This window comes from Periplaneta americana, chromosome 15, assembly GCF_040183065.1.
Source record: "Periplaneta americana isolate PAMFEO1 chromosome 15, P.americana_PAMFEO1_priV1, whole genome shotgun sequence".
Taxonomy (NCBI): domain Eukaryota; kingdom Metazoa; phylum Arthropoda; class Insecta; order Blattodea; family Blattidae; genus Periplaneta; species Periplaneta americana.
This window is the reverse complement of record NC_091131.1, coordinates 181,040,455-181,057,569: the sequence shown is the minus strand read 5'-3', so window position 1 is coordinate 181,057,569 and position 17,115 is coordinate 181,040,455.

The following is a 17,115-nucleotide window of genomic DNA, read 5'->3' as shown; positions in this document are numbered from 1 at the left end:
AGAAATTAAATTATAAAGCAGACTATGTATGTTTGGGAATTGCTCATTCAGAAGGGATAAACCATTATTTAATGCTTGTGAAATATAACATTCTTCAGCAATATGTATATGTGGATTGTCACCCATAGGATGAATGACCTGTAGTGTATTATTTATATTGGTTAATTCATGACCTTGTTCTGTCAGATGGGTTGCAAACTTTGATATTCGTTTACTGTATTTGAAATCGGAAAAATTTTCATTAAACTGGGTTGGTAATTTCTGTGAGTTTGACCAATGTATTTGCTAGGCCAATTTTTCCATTGTAGCATATATATGCCACTATTTTGAAGTCGATCTCTATTATGAAATTTTTTATTAGGTATGACGTTATTTAATTTATTATTAGTGCAGAAGGCTATATTCATATTGTGTTTTTTGAAGAAGTTGTTCAATTGGTTAGAAATCGGTCCAAAGTAGGTCATGCTTGTCCATGTTTTTAGGGGTTATTGGTTCAAGAAAAGTGTGTTGAGTTTTTTGTAAGTTGTTGTTACGTTTTTGGAGGAGGCTGTCTACTGTATGTTTTTGGAAACCATTATCTTGGGCTAAACAGATAATATAATTATATTCTTTATTATAATTAGATTTACTTAGTGAAATAGTTAATAATCTATCAATGAGGAAACGAAATTTACTAATTTTATGAGTTTCTGGGTGGTTAGAAAGGCTGTGTATAGAATGATTAGTGAAGGTTGGTTTCCAGTATGTGTCAAAATTAAAACGGAAATGTTTTATAAAAGTTTTGAGGTCTAGAAAGTTTATTGATTGGTTAACAGCTGACTCGGAGGTGAACTTTATGATAGGGTGTAAATCATGAAAGGAATTGGTAATATTTATTTATTTCTCTAATGGCATGGAACATTAACAAATAGTCATCAATTGTCCATCTGATTCATTATCTTAATCCTGGCTTCCCAATAGTTTCTGTTCTGCGAAGGGCCAGGCATCACATTAAGTGGGCCCTGTCCATATCTTCATCCAGATTACAGAGCATGCAGGTGGGCGTTAGAAGTAACCCAAACTGATAGAGCTTCTTGTCTTGGCCATGTAAAAAAGTCTTCCAGTTTGATTCTAAACTCATGAGGTATTGTTCCTTCATTTGTAGAGTTTAGAGCAGTGGTATGATACTGATTTGAAGCAACTAGTGAGCATGGCAGCTTTTTTCCTAATGTATCTGCCTGTTCATTGCCAGAAATGTGACAGTGTCCAGGGATCCACAGGAGCTAATTTGAGTTTCCTCATTGTCTCGCAGCAGTCATGAATCTCCACTGATGCAGCAGCTCAATGGATTCTATGGCAGATCTTGAATCACTCAGGATGACAGTCTTGGAGAATTTTCCAAGATGCAGTAGAAGTTGGTTTAATGCTGTTTGAATGGCTTGATTTCTCCATCGAACGCTGTTTTGAATGATCCGATGGATTTGTAAATAGTTGTTGTTGTTTTCTAATGCCAGGCATTTGACAGTAAAGTCATTTGACTTCTTGCACTCCAATATTTTTCAAAGGTATTATCATGGCCAGCCACTGAAGCACAGATTTTGAGGTGTTACGAATCCATTTCTTGGTTTGAGTTGCACAAAGGGCAGTTAGGGGACTGATATATTCCAATTCTATGCAGGTGTTTGGCCAAACAGTCATGGCCTGTTGCCAATCTAAATGCAGCTACAGACGATTTTCGTGGTAAATCGGGAATTAACTGTGGATTATGATGCAGAGAGTTCCATTTTTTCCCTTGAGATTGTGTTATCAAATTTTGTTTGTTGAAGTCTAAGTATGTAGATTTAATAAATCTTTTCACAGAGTAATACGTAGATTTAGTAACAGGTCTGTAAGTAGCAGTGCTTTGCTAAAGCATCCGCATTCTAGTTTCCCAGGATTCCACAATGGGATGGTATCCATTGGAATACAATTCTTTTATTGAGTGATATTAATTGAGAGAGCATTTTAGTTATTTCTGCTGTTTGAGATGAAGGTGTGTGTTTAGAGACTATTGATAGAATAGCTGCTTTGGAGTCTGACAATATAACTGCATTTTTAAATTTATTGATGTGGCATAGAAGATTCCTGAGACTTTCACTTATTGCAATGATTTCTCCATCAAAACTTGTTGTTCCATACCCAAGAGATCTATAAAGTGAGAAGAGACAGCATGTAACACCTGCACCGGCACCTTGTTCTCTGGAGATCAAGGATCCATCGGTGTATAAATGAAGCCAGTTTTGTGGAGGGTACCTAATATTAATTGTCTCTAAAGACAATTGTTTCAGTATTTCAGTGTTTACTTCTGATTTCAGTATTTCTTCTGTTAAATTTAGATTTATAAAAAATGAAGATGTAGCTGTATATTCCTGCTCCTGCATTTGGGTAACCATGTATTTGTGAGCCATCTGTGTATATTCTGAGCCATTCGGGTTCTGGGTATTTACTGTTGATAGTCTCCAAGGCCAAAAGCTTTAGACTCATTGTGTCTGTTCCTTTTTTAAAAACACTTTGGTTTAGGTCTGTGAAGCAGTCATGGGATTCTATTTCAGTTGGATTCTGTATCATGGGTTGGGGTTCATTTGATATAATTGAATATTGTTCTTTTAGCTTACGTACTTTCTTCACAAATCCATGTTGTGTTTTGGGGTTTCTTTCTTATTTTCGTATTTGTACCAGTATTGACCATCCGATAGTCTGATTAGCTCTTCATACAACAGCATGGATCTCTCTGAGGGTCAACATGGCATCCACAGCAGTTATTTTTACAGTCTTAGAGTCGACCAATTGTGTGTTTTACATTCCAGGAAGAACATACTTTTGATATGTAGTGCTTAAAGTTGAGCGAGCACATTCCCATTTGCATCCTGGAAGGCGTTTTAGGATCCTCCGTTGGTTTGAAGTTTGGGAGCTAATTTTCTCCACTTGTTGTTTCCAGGATAACTTATTATCAAAGGTTACGCCCCAGTCACCTCCCAGTCAGCTGTTAACTGATCAATAAACTTTCTAGACCTCAAAACTTTTATAAAACATTTCCGTTTTAATTTTGACATATAATGGAAACCAACCTCCAATAATCATTCTCAACATAATCTTAAGGCTGAGTTTTGAAGAACAGAAATTTTTTGTAGATGAGTTGCTGATGCTCCTCCCCATATTTCACATCCACAGGTCAATTTTGATCGTATATAAGCATTATAAAACAGACGCATTCCAAAATATCAAGAAAGTTATTTCATACCATGTTCATCCTCCTCCAGTCTTGACACTGAATTGCTAGCTATTGATGCTGCTCTTCAGTGTGTTACTCAAATTCCTGAAAAATCTATTTCCATACTTACCGACTCCAATTATATAATTAAATATGTACCAAACCTATGTGCACATAGAATTATTCCACTTCGGAAACAACTAAGTAAACTAAAAGAACTCCAAAAGGAAATAACATTTCAATGGATACCTAGTCATTGTGGTATACCTGGAAATGAGAAAGTTGGTAATATTGCAAAACAGGCAACATACCGTATTTACAACCAAGACCTCTTCAAGTGGTATCTCTATCCGTGCTTTTGCTTCAGTGAAGTCTCATTATACAAACCTATGGATCAACAATTGGCTCTCTTCTGACAAAGGAAAAATTTTACAGTCTGTACAAAAGAAACCAAATGACCTGGAAATGTACAAAAACTTGCCCTAACAAGAGCCAGAACAGATCACATTGTCACTCAATTATACCTACACCGATTTCACATTTCTGATAATCCTACTTGTCTGTGGTGTAATAATCATGATGAACACATTCTTCTATACTTCCATCCATAAACCACAAAAGAAGTAAATTAAAATCATCAGTACCAGTTGCAGAAGACACAGCCCGTCAGTATATATTGACTACACCCCAACTCTGGCTACTAGCAACAGGCATCTATAATGAACACCGATCAAACTACCCCTCATTTCTCGTGTGTGTGTGTGTACGTGTGTGTTGTTTTTTTGCTCTGGATTTCACAATGAAGTCGTCATCTTTCTTGCTTCCCCACATTTACAATAAAAAAGTGGTCTTCCAATGGATCCCGGCCCACTGTGGACTGAATGGTCACGAGAAAGCAGATATGTTAGCAAAGAAAGGAACTAAAATCAACTTAAAAACAGATTACAATAAGAAGTTTGATGACACAAAATGTGATGCACATTTATGAACCTTTTAGCTGTCACTTTTAAAGCTCTGGTGCACATAGTTTTTAAATTACACTAAACTTTGTTTGAAATTTCTGGTAACTTTAATTGTTTGCTTTATTCTCACACAAAATAGTTAATAACTTTATATCTCCGGAACTATTAATGTTATATGCATGATATTTGAAACACACATTCTTAGGCTATTAGGAAACTTTTCTGTGTAACAGAGATTTGTTATTTTGTTACTTACTTACTTTTGGCTTTTAAGGATTCCAGAGGTTCATTGCCACATTTACATAAGCCTGTCATCAGTCCCTATCCTGAGAAAGATTAATCCAGTCTCTACCATCATATCCCACCTCCCTCAAATCCATCTTTATATTATCCTCCCACCTATGTCTCGGTATCTCCAAAAGTCTTTCTCCCTTCGGCCTTCCAACTAACACTCTATATGAATTTCTGGATTCGCCCATACGTGCTACATGCCCTGTCCATCTCAAACGTCTGGATTTAATGTTCCTAATTATGTCAGGTGAAGAATACAATGTGTGCAGTTCTGCATTGTGTAATTTTCTGCATTCTCCTATAACTTCATCCAGGGGCGTATTTTGCGGGCTACCGGAGCTACCGGCGGTAGCCCAAGGAAATTACAAAAGAAAAAGTTTATAATATAACATAATGTAATAATTTTGTATTATTAGTTTTACCATAGTAATTAAAATTAAAGTAATTGTTAGATATATTTTGTGTAATAATAGGGTCAGCGGTAGCCCAAACCCTTTAACCAGTATACGCCACTGACTTCATCCTTCTTAGCCCCAAATATTTTCCTAAGCACATTATTCTCAAACAACCTTAACCTCTTTTCCCCTCCCACAGTGAGAGTCCAAGTTTCACAACCATGTAGCATACGTTTTTAGAAAAGTTTTTATGACCCTTAATTTTGCAGGTGTCTATGATCACAATAATTACAAGCTACAAATCTCTTTCAGTATATTTAGTCATGGATCTAAACCAGGGACAATCGTGTTCACATTGATTTCATGCAGGCATTGCCCCTGTAGTTTAAAAAACCCTTCATGCTCTTCTGTTTGATGGGTTTTCTATCAGGACTTTTAAAACAGTGCATAATGAATTATTATTATTGACGTAACATGATATGGACATAGATTTTATAATAAATGTTTAATGATGAATTTCTGTGAAGTTACATAGTAAAAAGGCAATATGAATACTGTATAATTTATGAATCTGATATACAGTAGGTTACCTTTTTTATAATCATTAACACTTTTGTTAAATGTAAATAACATGCAAAACAGACATTTCAAATAATATTACTGATGTAACATTCACTTGTTACTGACATAATCACTGCAAATTACATTTATCTCTGTTTAACTTATGGAAGAAATTTATCGTATTTAAATTACGATCAGAACAGTAAAAATAAGTATTAGAATATAAATGGACGATTCTCCTGGACTTAGTAGATATTGTAGAGTTTTCCAAGACGATATTGTACACTTTTTTGACAAACAGAATGTGGAAATATTCTGTTCTTCGCTGTGCATGGCATCTTCCAATATGATTCTGTTGAATGTTAATGCTGCACCTTTTACATGTTACACATCATCAGTGACCAATGCATATGATTTTGTACTGTTTAAAGTATTCAAAACAGCTGAAAATGTGATAATACCCTTGTTGACTCAATGTGTGGACATTTCATCCTTGTGTTTTATTCCAACATTTTCTGCAAAATCTTTTTGTAATAGCCTACAGCATGTTAGGTTGTAAGATTTCCTTTCAGATATTTTATTTCTTGCAGTTGTGTTTTTGCATAGAAACATAGTTTGCATAAACCCTTAAGATGTCTGATCAATATATTTCTTGCAGTTTCAGGAGGACAGGTGACTGCCTCCATTTTATGTGTCTGTCCACCTGTACTATCTGGGAATAGATTTGTTATAAACTGTTCAGTATTACTACATTTGGCATTCCAAGTAGCATGCGATATTCTAGTCACATGTGGACATTTCTAATAATTTATTAGTAGAAAGGATATTCCAGTGCACTTGCATAATCCGTCAGTAAGAAGGTCCACATTTGACAACAGCAAACATTTTTATCTTTTTCAGAAACTGGAAGTATATACTGTATTTTGGTCGTAAACTAGCAAACTTAGATTTTTTAATTGAACATTGGATATTCACTTTTAAAAACTATATGCTTCCATTGCTGTCATCATAAACACTCTCTTCTGTTTTCTTTCTTTTTCTGGATCTTTATTGATGAAAGTGACAAAATCTTTGTGCTCCGGACCACTTTCGTAAAATTGTGAAACAGCTGAATAATCATGAGAGTTTTCACCTTCCTTCTGCTTAATTTCGCAAGTTTCTATGACTCCAAACTTTTCAGCAAGTTTCTTCACAACAGCACGTTTCTTTCTTGGAGATGTTGGTAATGACCTTTGTGCTCGATGTATTGTCTTCCCCAATGACTGAGACTTAGATGGTGAATCATATCCAACATCTCTTAACATTGCTTCAGCCTTTAATTTCTCTCTGTACTTTCTCATTCGTAATTTACTATTATTTTCAGTTTATTTTTTCTTCTGCACTCTAGACCATTTCTTTCTTAAAGTGGTTTCTGCTGTGCATTCTTTTCTTGATTTCTTAATTTTTTCGTCACTTAGCTTCTCCCTGTATTTTCTACCTTTTCAGCAGAAGATTTTGGCAGTATGTTGTCCTAAACCTTGATATTTGAAGTTGATAATTAAAGAGTGTTACATCAGTAACATCAATAGCTTCAAAATTAGTTTCGAAAAAAAATCACAGATTGCATGAGCTGAATGGTAATTAAGTTTGTTAGAACCTGTATAGTCTTCCCTGATAACAGTCACGCTGTCCCCGCAGTGTTCAGGCTTAGGGTGAAGCATGCGTCTTGCAAAATATACATTACTTAAACTGATTTATTATTAATTAAAGTATTAAAGTACTCTTGAACCATAAATGTAATAAAAACATTATGCAAAATTATTTGTTGCAACTGAAAATAATAATGTGGACATGTTTACAAAATGGGTGTTTGTAAATGTGTTTAAAAGATAAAGGGATAAAAATAATCATAATTATAATTGCTATTTATGCAACAAGTTGCGAAATAATAGCATTTTAAGCATGACAAGTGAAGATTGTCCAACACGGCAAGTGCTTAAAACACTGGTTTCGCATGTATTTCGTGCAAAATATTTTGAACAGTCACTCGAGAATCCTAAATGTATTTATATTTTAAAGAGAATGAAATTGTTGATTCGTTATCACGCAATGGCGAACTTATGATGTTGAAGACGAAAGTGTATTATATTCATATAAAAAGAGATAGATTTCATGGCCTTTGGATATGTAGTGATTGTTTTGCTGGTTGTTATGAAGTTGTTTTCTGCTTGTTATGTAATTTGGAATATACAATTATTACAATGAAAGTGATAAATGTAATTAGAAAAGTGAGTGATTCGGAAGTGAATAATTTATATATCAAATCTCCAAATGTAATTTCAATTTTAAATAATTGTGTTGAGAATATTTATAATAAATAAATAATTGGAATTTATGTTTTCAGTATTTCTAATTAGTGTGCTTAAAAGTACTTCAGGCATGGAAATTTACTTTTTAAGCATGCTAATATATGGATGCAGAATTCAATGAATTTTTTATGCTAAAATGAGAATCGAAAAGTCGTCACCATGAAACGAATGTCTAAAAAATAATTATTTCTGAGAAATGTTAATCTTTCGAAATGATAATTGTTTCTCTTGAAGTCGTCAGCATCAGCCTCCCTGTATTTACTCAGCTGCATACCGACACCTCTTGTAAGGCACTACTCTGTATTATATCCCAAAATTGTTAGTCTTAATTATGAAACAATCTGTTTATCTGTATCCAATTAGAACTTCACAGAACATTTACCTTCAATAAATAGCAATACTCTCTAGTTACTGCTAGCCTCTTCATATAAACAGCATAAAACACATTCTTATTATTTTTCCAGCTATCTGTGTTTGAAGCTTGTAGCTATGTTTAAACACAGGTGTAACGTGGCTTTCCCGCAGTGAACAGTTTCTCAAACTCCAACCCATGGAAGTTATCCTTCTGTTCTGCAGGACTGCTTCTATTCCAACAAATGTAAATCAAATATTCAAAGTTCGTGATTTCGCACCCAGCTAAACTTCACATTAATTTGGAAAGTAATCAGTAATGACGAGGATTCCTCTGCTAAATTTCATATCCATGTGTCCTAAGTGAAAAGCTCTGAGAGGATTGCCTACAGGTTGTCGTTTGAGAATCACTTGTGCAAAGGTTCACACCCGTGGCACTGGACAGAACCAGAAATCTGGTGATGTCTGGTGGAAACCATGCACTTTGATGAGGTCTGGAAGCTTCTGGTTTGGTGCCGGCTTGAAGATGAAGTTCTGCAGCAGGACACTAAGGATCAACCACATGTTCTGCAGCCAAATGTCTGACCCACACACACACACACACACACACACACACACACACACACACACACTTCCCTGCAACACATTTCGAAATTATCAGATGGTACAGGAAAAACATTGACGAGAAAGTGTACTAGTGAGCACTTGAGTAAGTGAATAAGATACTGGGTAGTGAACCAACAAATAAATTAGTATGACTTGAGGCTTTCCCGGCGTTTGATATAGAATAACTCTTCTTGGGTTCTCAGCCAGGTGAGTTGGAGATTAGATTCCAATCTTTCGACGGCTAGCTCTGCCATCTTCTTCAGGGAAGAAGTGCATGTATGAGGGATTATGTGGTTGGAGTTGTAGGAAAATGGACGACGTAGGTATATAGGCCTAATGACGCAATAGAGGAATGGGGCGCAGTGTTGCATTCACCCGTGACTCACATCAGACACAGGAGCAGCAAAATCGGAATCCCAAATAGAAGTTTATTTTCGAAACAAGTCCAAGGTTATAATCTATCCATCTGTGAAGATTCTCACCACCATAACTCTGCCGAATGTGCAGCGGGAAGAAAGCTGATGTAAGTAGAGCAGAGAGGTCACCAAATTCTAACTGCAGTCCAAAGGACACCCTTTACCCTCGAGCATATGGATGCTAGAGCCCGATAAAATGTTAAAGAAAAGAACATCCAAATTGGCTACTCGGAGGAGACTTTTTTAGAAAACGAGAACGAAAGGGCTGAGATTCCCGCATGCTTTACTATAAATCATTCCACATTAAGAAAAAGTCATTGGTTTCATGGACCTTGCAGAGCACATTGTGGAAGCTGTGGCAGGCAGGCGTTTCTGTGCCAACTGTTCATTTGATCGAACAGCCCTATATGCTCAATGCGTTTTTCTTAACGTGGAATAAGTCTATAGCAATCAGTAAAAAAAATGAGCTTCTCCACCATTCCTGACAGACTTTACGTGAGATAAAAGTTTTTGAGCCTATCAAAAGTTGTTGCTTTGTCAGCTGTCCGAAGACAGGTCTGAATCTCATAAGTGACACCAATAAGTCATCACTCATGAAGCAACTAAGCCGGAAGATAATTGGGTAGGTGACCAATTTCTTTTCCCCTCCATTGCATACATTGCCGACTAGCTACATATTACATTAATCAGACTTCAGAATTATATGATACAAACAATTGTTCTTCCTCTGGCACGTATTGTCAAGTGAGATGTACTGTCTGATAATAGATGTACATATCAGCCAGAACCTCAATCAGAGGTACTATCAAAAGTGGCTGGGAATATTTCAGCCTTAATTCTGCAGTAGCCAACGACTGGACAAGAAGTGTATGGTTACAGAAGTAAGAGAATTGATAACTTGAGTTGTCAAACGAAAAGACGAATAAAGGATTATGAGAATAAATAAATAGGTCTATACAAATCAGTTTGCTATTATATCACTGTCTCTATAGCACTGATGAATTCTTAGAGTTGCTCTATCTTAGATCTTGTCTTCAAGATAATTCAGAGTAGTTAGATGAGGAGTCTATTCTACAATTTTACAAGTATTTGGTTTACACACTGCAAATGGTCCTTTTAGCTGAAGTTGGCTCAGCCTATAGTTTTCTAAAATTAAGTTCCAGATTTTGTGTATTTGTATTTAATATTATAGTCATTTATTATATTTAATACAGCACTGACGAAAACGAAAATAATGGCTTTTAAAGGAAAGGACCCAGTGAACTCAAAAATTGTAGTTGATGTTAAAATTTTCAAGCAGACGTCACATTTTAACAGTCCAGGTTACAATGTTTATTATAAGAAGGGTATACATGCAGATGGGGCTCATTGCAATTTTACGAAAAATTGGTTTATTGGCTCCGTCTATAGCATTTTCAGAGGACTTTCATTTAACATAAAGTGAACTGGAAAAAAAAAAAGACTAACAGCGATTAGTTCATTTTAAAAAACACTGAAATTTAAGGGGACTTGGTAAGCCAAAAAATCTTGAATTTTTCATTTTTCATTTATCTTTCAGATGACCCATGATTTAAGTTTGTATCTTATTCCTAAGTATGTTTTTTTTTTTTCGGTTTAAATGAACAGTGACATTTAAGTGGGCGTGTCCATAGGCGGAGAGAGAACCATTTCCTTGGGGAGGCAAAGGAAGACATAATTAATTACCTCCTCCTCCGTTATAGCTTGACCGTGGTACAGTATATTGGAATATGATCAGTTAATAAAGGTATTTTCGGGGGGAGGGGCATGTTTTTTACAGTGTTACATCCATATCGGCGATGTTTCAAACCGAGTTGTATAGGGCTTGAACTGTAGGTCTGCTACAAATTATAATAGGGCATAACTTAAAACAATCTCCCTCTTTTTCTCTCTCGTGCAGAAACACATGCATACATCAATAAAACTACGTAACAGTGCTAACAGAAATATTTTTATATGAAGCTTACCTTCCGAAGATATATGAAATGTAATTTCTAATAATTATTTTATTTAATCTCATTTTTTAAGTTTACACATTATACTGGGATCACTTTTCTTTTTCCTGCATTGTCGTGCAGTATGTTATTCATACATTTCGAAGTGGTGGCCTCAACAACTGCAGACTTCAAAGACAATAGTATAGGCTGTTACGAAAGAAACATTACAGTGCTTCCATTCCTCAAATGAGGTAGTATAGGAATTCTTATACATTCAGAAATTTAAAATAAATACAGTATTATAGTCCAGGCACATGATCAGAAGACATTAATTCATCAATTTAAGCACAAAAACTTAATCATAAACAAAACAAAAAAAGATATTTTGAATTCAATAGAATAATAGAAAAAAAAAAGAGATCAGACAAGTTGGGGGGGCAGTGGCCCCCATTACTCCGCCTATGGGCTTGTCTCCTGTTCATCTAGCATACTACCACAGTCTATTATATACAGTCACGAAGCTTGAGTTTTGAGGGTGCTAGAAACAATAGACTGTGACGGTATACCTTATTTTATTTCAAGGAGTGCAGTTCGATGTTCAAATAAGCCACCGAACTGCACTCCTTGAAATAAAATAAGGTATACTATTTTGTATTGCCTGTAATGAGGCGATATTAGCGATCCTAGTGGTGAGCAACTATCTAATGTTTGCATATTTACTACGTATTGAGCTTCGCGACTGTATATACTAGACTGTGATACTACTATGTTAGTTTCAAATTTTGCGCCTTATGTGCGAAATTTTTTCATTGTAGGGAATTTATGTGTATTGGCACACCTGGTTTACCGTCTGTGCTTTGTTTCGTAGCAACGGATTTGTTTACAGTGTTGTGATGTTATACTCGTGCTGTACGGAGTTCTATTATTAATTGTGTTACGATACAGTTCAGTTGCATTATAGAGGTGCATTTTGTGATATTTTCTTACAATATGGGTTACAAAAGTAGCTTGAAAGTATTTAAGAAGAGAAGAAATGTTGGTAAACGTAAGAACTCTGTTAGTAAGGTGAATTCTAACCTACAACCCTCTAGCACACGTGGTCAGTGTGAATCTGTAAATAGTGGCTGTGCATCAGGAAAGAAACTTGAAGATTCTAAAATCAGATATGAAACCCTCAAACAAGAACACAGTGTTAGTGATACCAATGGGGTTATAGATGTTGGCATATTATCTAGTGTACTGCAAAATAATGTATTCTGTAAAGGCTGTGGCAAAGGTGGGATATCTCTTGAGGTAAAAAAGCACATTGATCTTGCTGCAGAATTAGTTTTAAAATGTAAATACTGTGCGTATGGTGTAAATTTTTACAACTCTTCATCTATTGATATTTCAAAGATAAACCCAATAACATGTAAACTCTACACAATAAATGTTAGACTATGTATGGCCTTAGGGCTATAGGAAAAGGTAAGACAGGTGGAGAGACTTTATGTGGCATTTTGAATTTGCCACCTCCTCCAACCAGGTCTACTAGATATAACATAATAATTGGATCTGCGATTGAAAATGTTGCATTACATAACATGAAGGTTGCTGTGGAAGAAGCAGTTGCAGAAAATGATAATGTCAGAGGCATATCAGCTGCCTTTGATGGGACGTGGCAGAAAAGGGGTCACATTTCACTAAATGGCGTTGTGACGGCAACTAGTGTGGACACTGGCAAGGTAATTGATGTTGCTATATTATCAAAACATTGTAGGTGTGAAGGTAGAACAACAAATAAACATGAAACCGATTGTGAATGTAATTACAGTGGGTCAAGTGGTGGAGTGGAGGTTGCAGGTGTGACGAACATTTTCAATCGGTCACTCAGTTCATATAATGTGAGATATGTGAAATATTTAGGAGATGGGACTCTAAGTCATTCAGTGCTGTTGAGGAATTGAAACCACATGGGAATGACGTACAAATTAGAAAATTAGAGTGCATAGGCCACATACAGAAGAGAATGGGCATTTTGAGGAGACTGAAAACCAGTGTGAAGGGACAAAAATTATCGGATGGTAAGGGTTTATTAGGAAAGGGGAGGCTAACTGACTCAGTTATAGACAAAATTCAAAACTATTACGGCATGGCCATAAGACTTCTATTTACTATTTTCCCGAAACACATAACCACAGTGGACCATATGACGATTCACCATTGTTATTCTCATCCCAACCGACACTTGAGACAGGCATTGACAAGAACCGAGTTCTGAATGGGAGAAGTGAAGGCTGATGGGTGGGGGAATACCTGCTAGGCCACGAGGCCGCAAGAAATGTATGTCAGTTTCAGCTTTCCCAGTGCAACCATAAAACCCGGGGAAATGCAGAAGCCAGACACGGCATGAGTGATCCTGGCTTCAGGAACAAATTTTACTGCAAGACAGGTCTATATACATCACAAGGTTTTCTACTTCTACAACTCTATATGCTTCATTGAAAGAACTAATATAATAGCTATGATATATACGACTAAAAACCACTAAAATTTTGAGTTTAAGAAAACAAAGTGACAGAGGCCCAGCCTCACTTGCCTCAGCCAATCAGCCGCCACTGTACAAATCTACCAACATGGAATTTCATCTCAGACTAAAACCTGTCTTGACCCTTTATACCCATTGGTGACTGCACATGATAAGGTCGCAGGGCAGATCTTGCCTCCTCTGCTATACCAGATAATGTTGTTGTTTTCTAATGCCAGGCGTTTGACAGTAAAGTCATTTGACCTCTCCCACTCCAATATTTTTCAAAGATATTGTCATGGCCAGCCACTGAAGCACAGATTTTGAGGTGTTCCGAATCCATTTCTTGGTTTGAGTTGCACAATGGGCAGTTAGGGGACTGATATATTCCAATTCTATGCAGGTGTTTGGCCAAACAATCATGGCCTGTTGCCAATCTAAATGCAGCTACAGACGATTTTCGTGGTAAATCGGGAATTAACTGTGGATTTTGATGCAGAGAGTTCCATTTTTTTCCCTTAAGATTGTGTTATCAAATTTTGTTTGTTGAAGTCTAAGTATGTAGATTTAATAAATCTTTTAACAGAGTAATACGTAGATTTAGTAACAGGTCTGTAAGTAGCAGTGCTGCCCTTCTTTGCTAAAGCATCCGCATTCTCGTTTCCCAGGATTCCACAATGGGATGGTATCCATTGGGATACAATTCTTTTATTGAGTGATATTAATTGAGAGAGCATTTTAGTTATTTCTGCTGTTTGAGATGAAGGTGTGTGTTTAGAGACTATTGATAGAATAGCTGCTTTGGAGTCTGACAATATAACTGCATTCTTAAATTTATTGATGTGGCATAGAAGATTCCTGAGACTTTCACGTATTGCAATTATTTCACACTCAAAACTTGTTGTCCCATATCCAAGAGATCTATAAAGTAAGAAGAGACAGTACGTAACACCTGCACCGACACCTTGTTCTCTGGAGATCAAGGATCTGTCGGTGTATAAATGAAGCCAGTTTTGTGGAGGGTACCTAATATTAATTGTCTCTAAAGACAATTGTTCCATTATTTCAGTGTTTACTTCTGATATCAGTATTTCTTCTGTTAAATTTAGATTATATTCTATATTTAATAGAGTTAAGGGGTTTGGTTTAATTTGTAAGTTTTCTTTTAAATTTGGGATATTGATTTTCTGTTTTAATTCTTGAACAATGGATATGAAACTTTTTTGAGTTTTCAATCTACAGAGAGGACTGTATGAATGCCAATTGTTTCCTGGTAACCTGATAAGTTTTTCATATTGAATCAGTGCTTTTTCTTCTATTGTCATTTTGATGCTGTTAATATTGGTGAGGAGTCTCATACAATATACCAGATAATGTGTAGTACATTATTAAAAGATTATGGGCAAAATGAAATAGAAAAGCAACTCAGCTAAAATTTTACATATGTATGACGACACTTACTTCTCAGGAAAGTGAATGGTGGGTAATGTAATTAACATGAAGATTAAAGCCGTATAGAATCCTCAGAAATTAAATTTTTACATACAATAAAAGGATGCTCATGAGTGGACCAGATTAGAAATGAAATAAGAAAATAATTAGAACACGAACCTGTCAATGAGCAGATAAAATATGAACCAAAGTGGAGTGAACATGTGAAGAGGATGAACAGTGGTCAGCATGGAATTGTCGGACACATTATAGAAGAGATTTGGTAAATGTTGGAGTACTGAGCCAGGACAGTCCACGAAGATGAATATGGCGATATACTCTTGTGTATTATCTAACTCTCTATTAGTTTGTAAATATGACATGTCCCATGATCTAGTGCATGTAATAAATGGTTATGGTTACGATCAGGGCGCGGATTTTGATGACATGCCACCTTTCTTTTTTTTTTACATTCTTTGCAATGCCTGTAAATAAATACATTTTGGATATGAGCTGCTGGTTACAGAAATGTAGAGTTTTTGTCATTCTTAGGTCATTTTTCGCTGTTTTAATTCTTTGAAGTCATTTTTTAAATTTAGAGAGCTTTTTTTTATCATTTTTCAATTTTAAAATGATTTTTTTTAGTAGGCCTAATTTAAGCTAGTCTTCAATGACGAAGTAAAATTTCCCAATATAGAAAAACTCACAAAATTAGTACTGACACTACTTCATTCAAACGCAGAACTTGGAAGGATTTTTTCGATAGTCATGTCAAAAGGAAGAGGAGAATAGAATAGCACATGAAGCTCTCAGCTAAGTTGTACGCTTTGCTTCCAAATAAAAGAATTGAACTAGAGCACCTTTGAAGTCACCAGCATCCATTTTAGTTTCCGTTATTGGGATACATGTGCTAGATGTGGAGGAGATTTGGTGGTTGGTACATCCACCCTTCTCTTTTATTGTAGCTGAATGTTTAATTATGACCTAATTAATTATTTTATTGTAGCTCACACTGTAAGTTGTGGGAAAATTTGTGTTCGTGTGGGAAATTTTTATACTTTTATATGGGAATACCATAGTAGACAGTCTGAAGAGCTGTTAATTTAAGGTAGTATTTTGACTACTTATGCATAGTATTGTTTGTTTTTAGGTCTGTTTTTTCATCATTTCAGGTCATTATTACAGCCCGAAATTTTATGTCCTAAAAGTTAAGAATGTCACTGAGTGTAGATGAATAGAAGTAGGCCTAGTGCCCGTGAGGAAAGTTTTAAGCTTAGTTCACAAGAGTCCATTATGTAATAATAGACAACAGAGTCAGAAGGACTGAGCAATGGATCTTGTAAACCGTGTGCTAATTTGTAAGTGATGTTAAGAGGATTAAAGACCTTTAACGATACCAAAGGGAAAATACTGAATGACAAGAATGGCATTTCAATGAAGTGGAGGTATGGCAATGATCTTGTAAATCGTGCGCTAGTTTGTAAGTGGTGGTTAAGAGGATTAGACACCTTTAGCAGTACCGAAGGGAAAATACTGAATGACAAGAATGGCATCTCAAAGAAGTGGGGGCATGGCTTTTATATTAAACTATAGCGAGGAACAATATTAACTTTTAGCACCTAAAATTCCGGGTTCTAGCCATTATAATATAACTTTTTGGGTCTTTTATAGATAATTTTTTAAGTAATCAAAATCCTCACTCTGGCTGGGGATCGTCCCATACATCAGGGGCAATGTGGTAGCTGTACAGGCTGGTCAGCACCAGAGAGAAGCTGTGTCATATGACGCCTTTCCCCCACAACACACGTGATAGACATGAGCTTACACTCACCTTTGGCACGGAGTACGTGTGTGCAATGCCCAGACTGAAGACTGACACAATCCCCATGACCTTGCAATCGGGAAAACCTGTAAAACTTCCTATAGCTTTGCCAGTTTTCAATTCCATTACAGCAGTTTCTTGATTTCATCATCTTATTTATCGAAATAGAAACATCAATTTTGAGGCGTACTTATGACATTTCACTAGTTTCTGTGGCATCTCATAAACATTTCAAGACATAT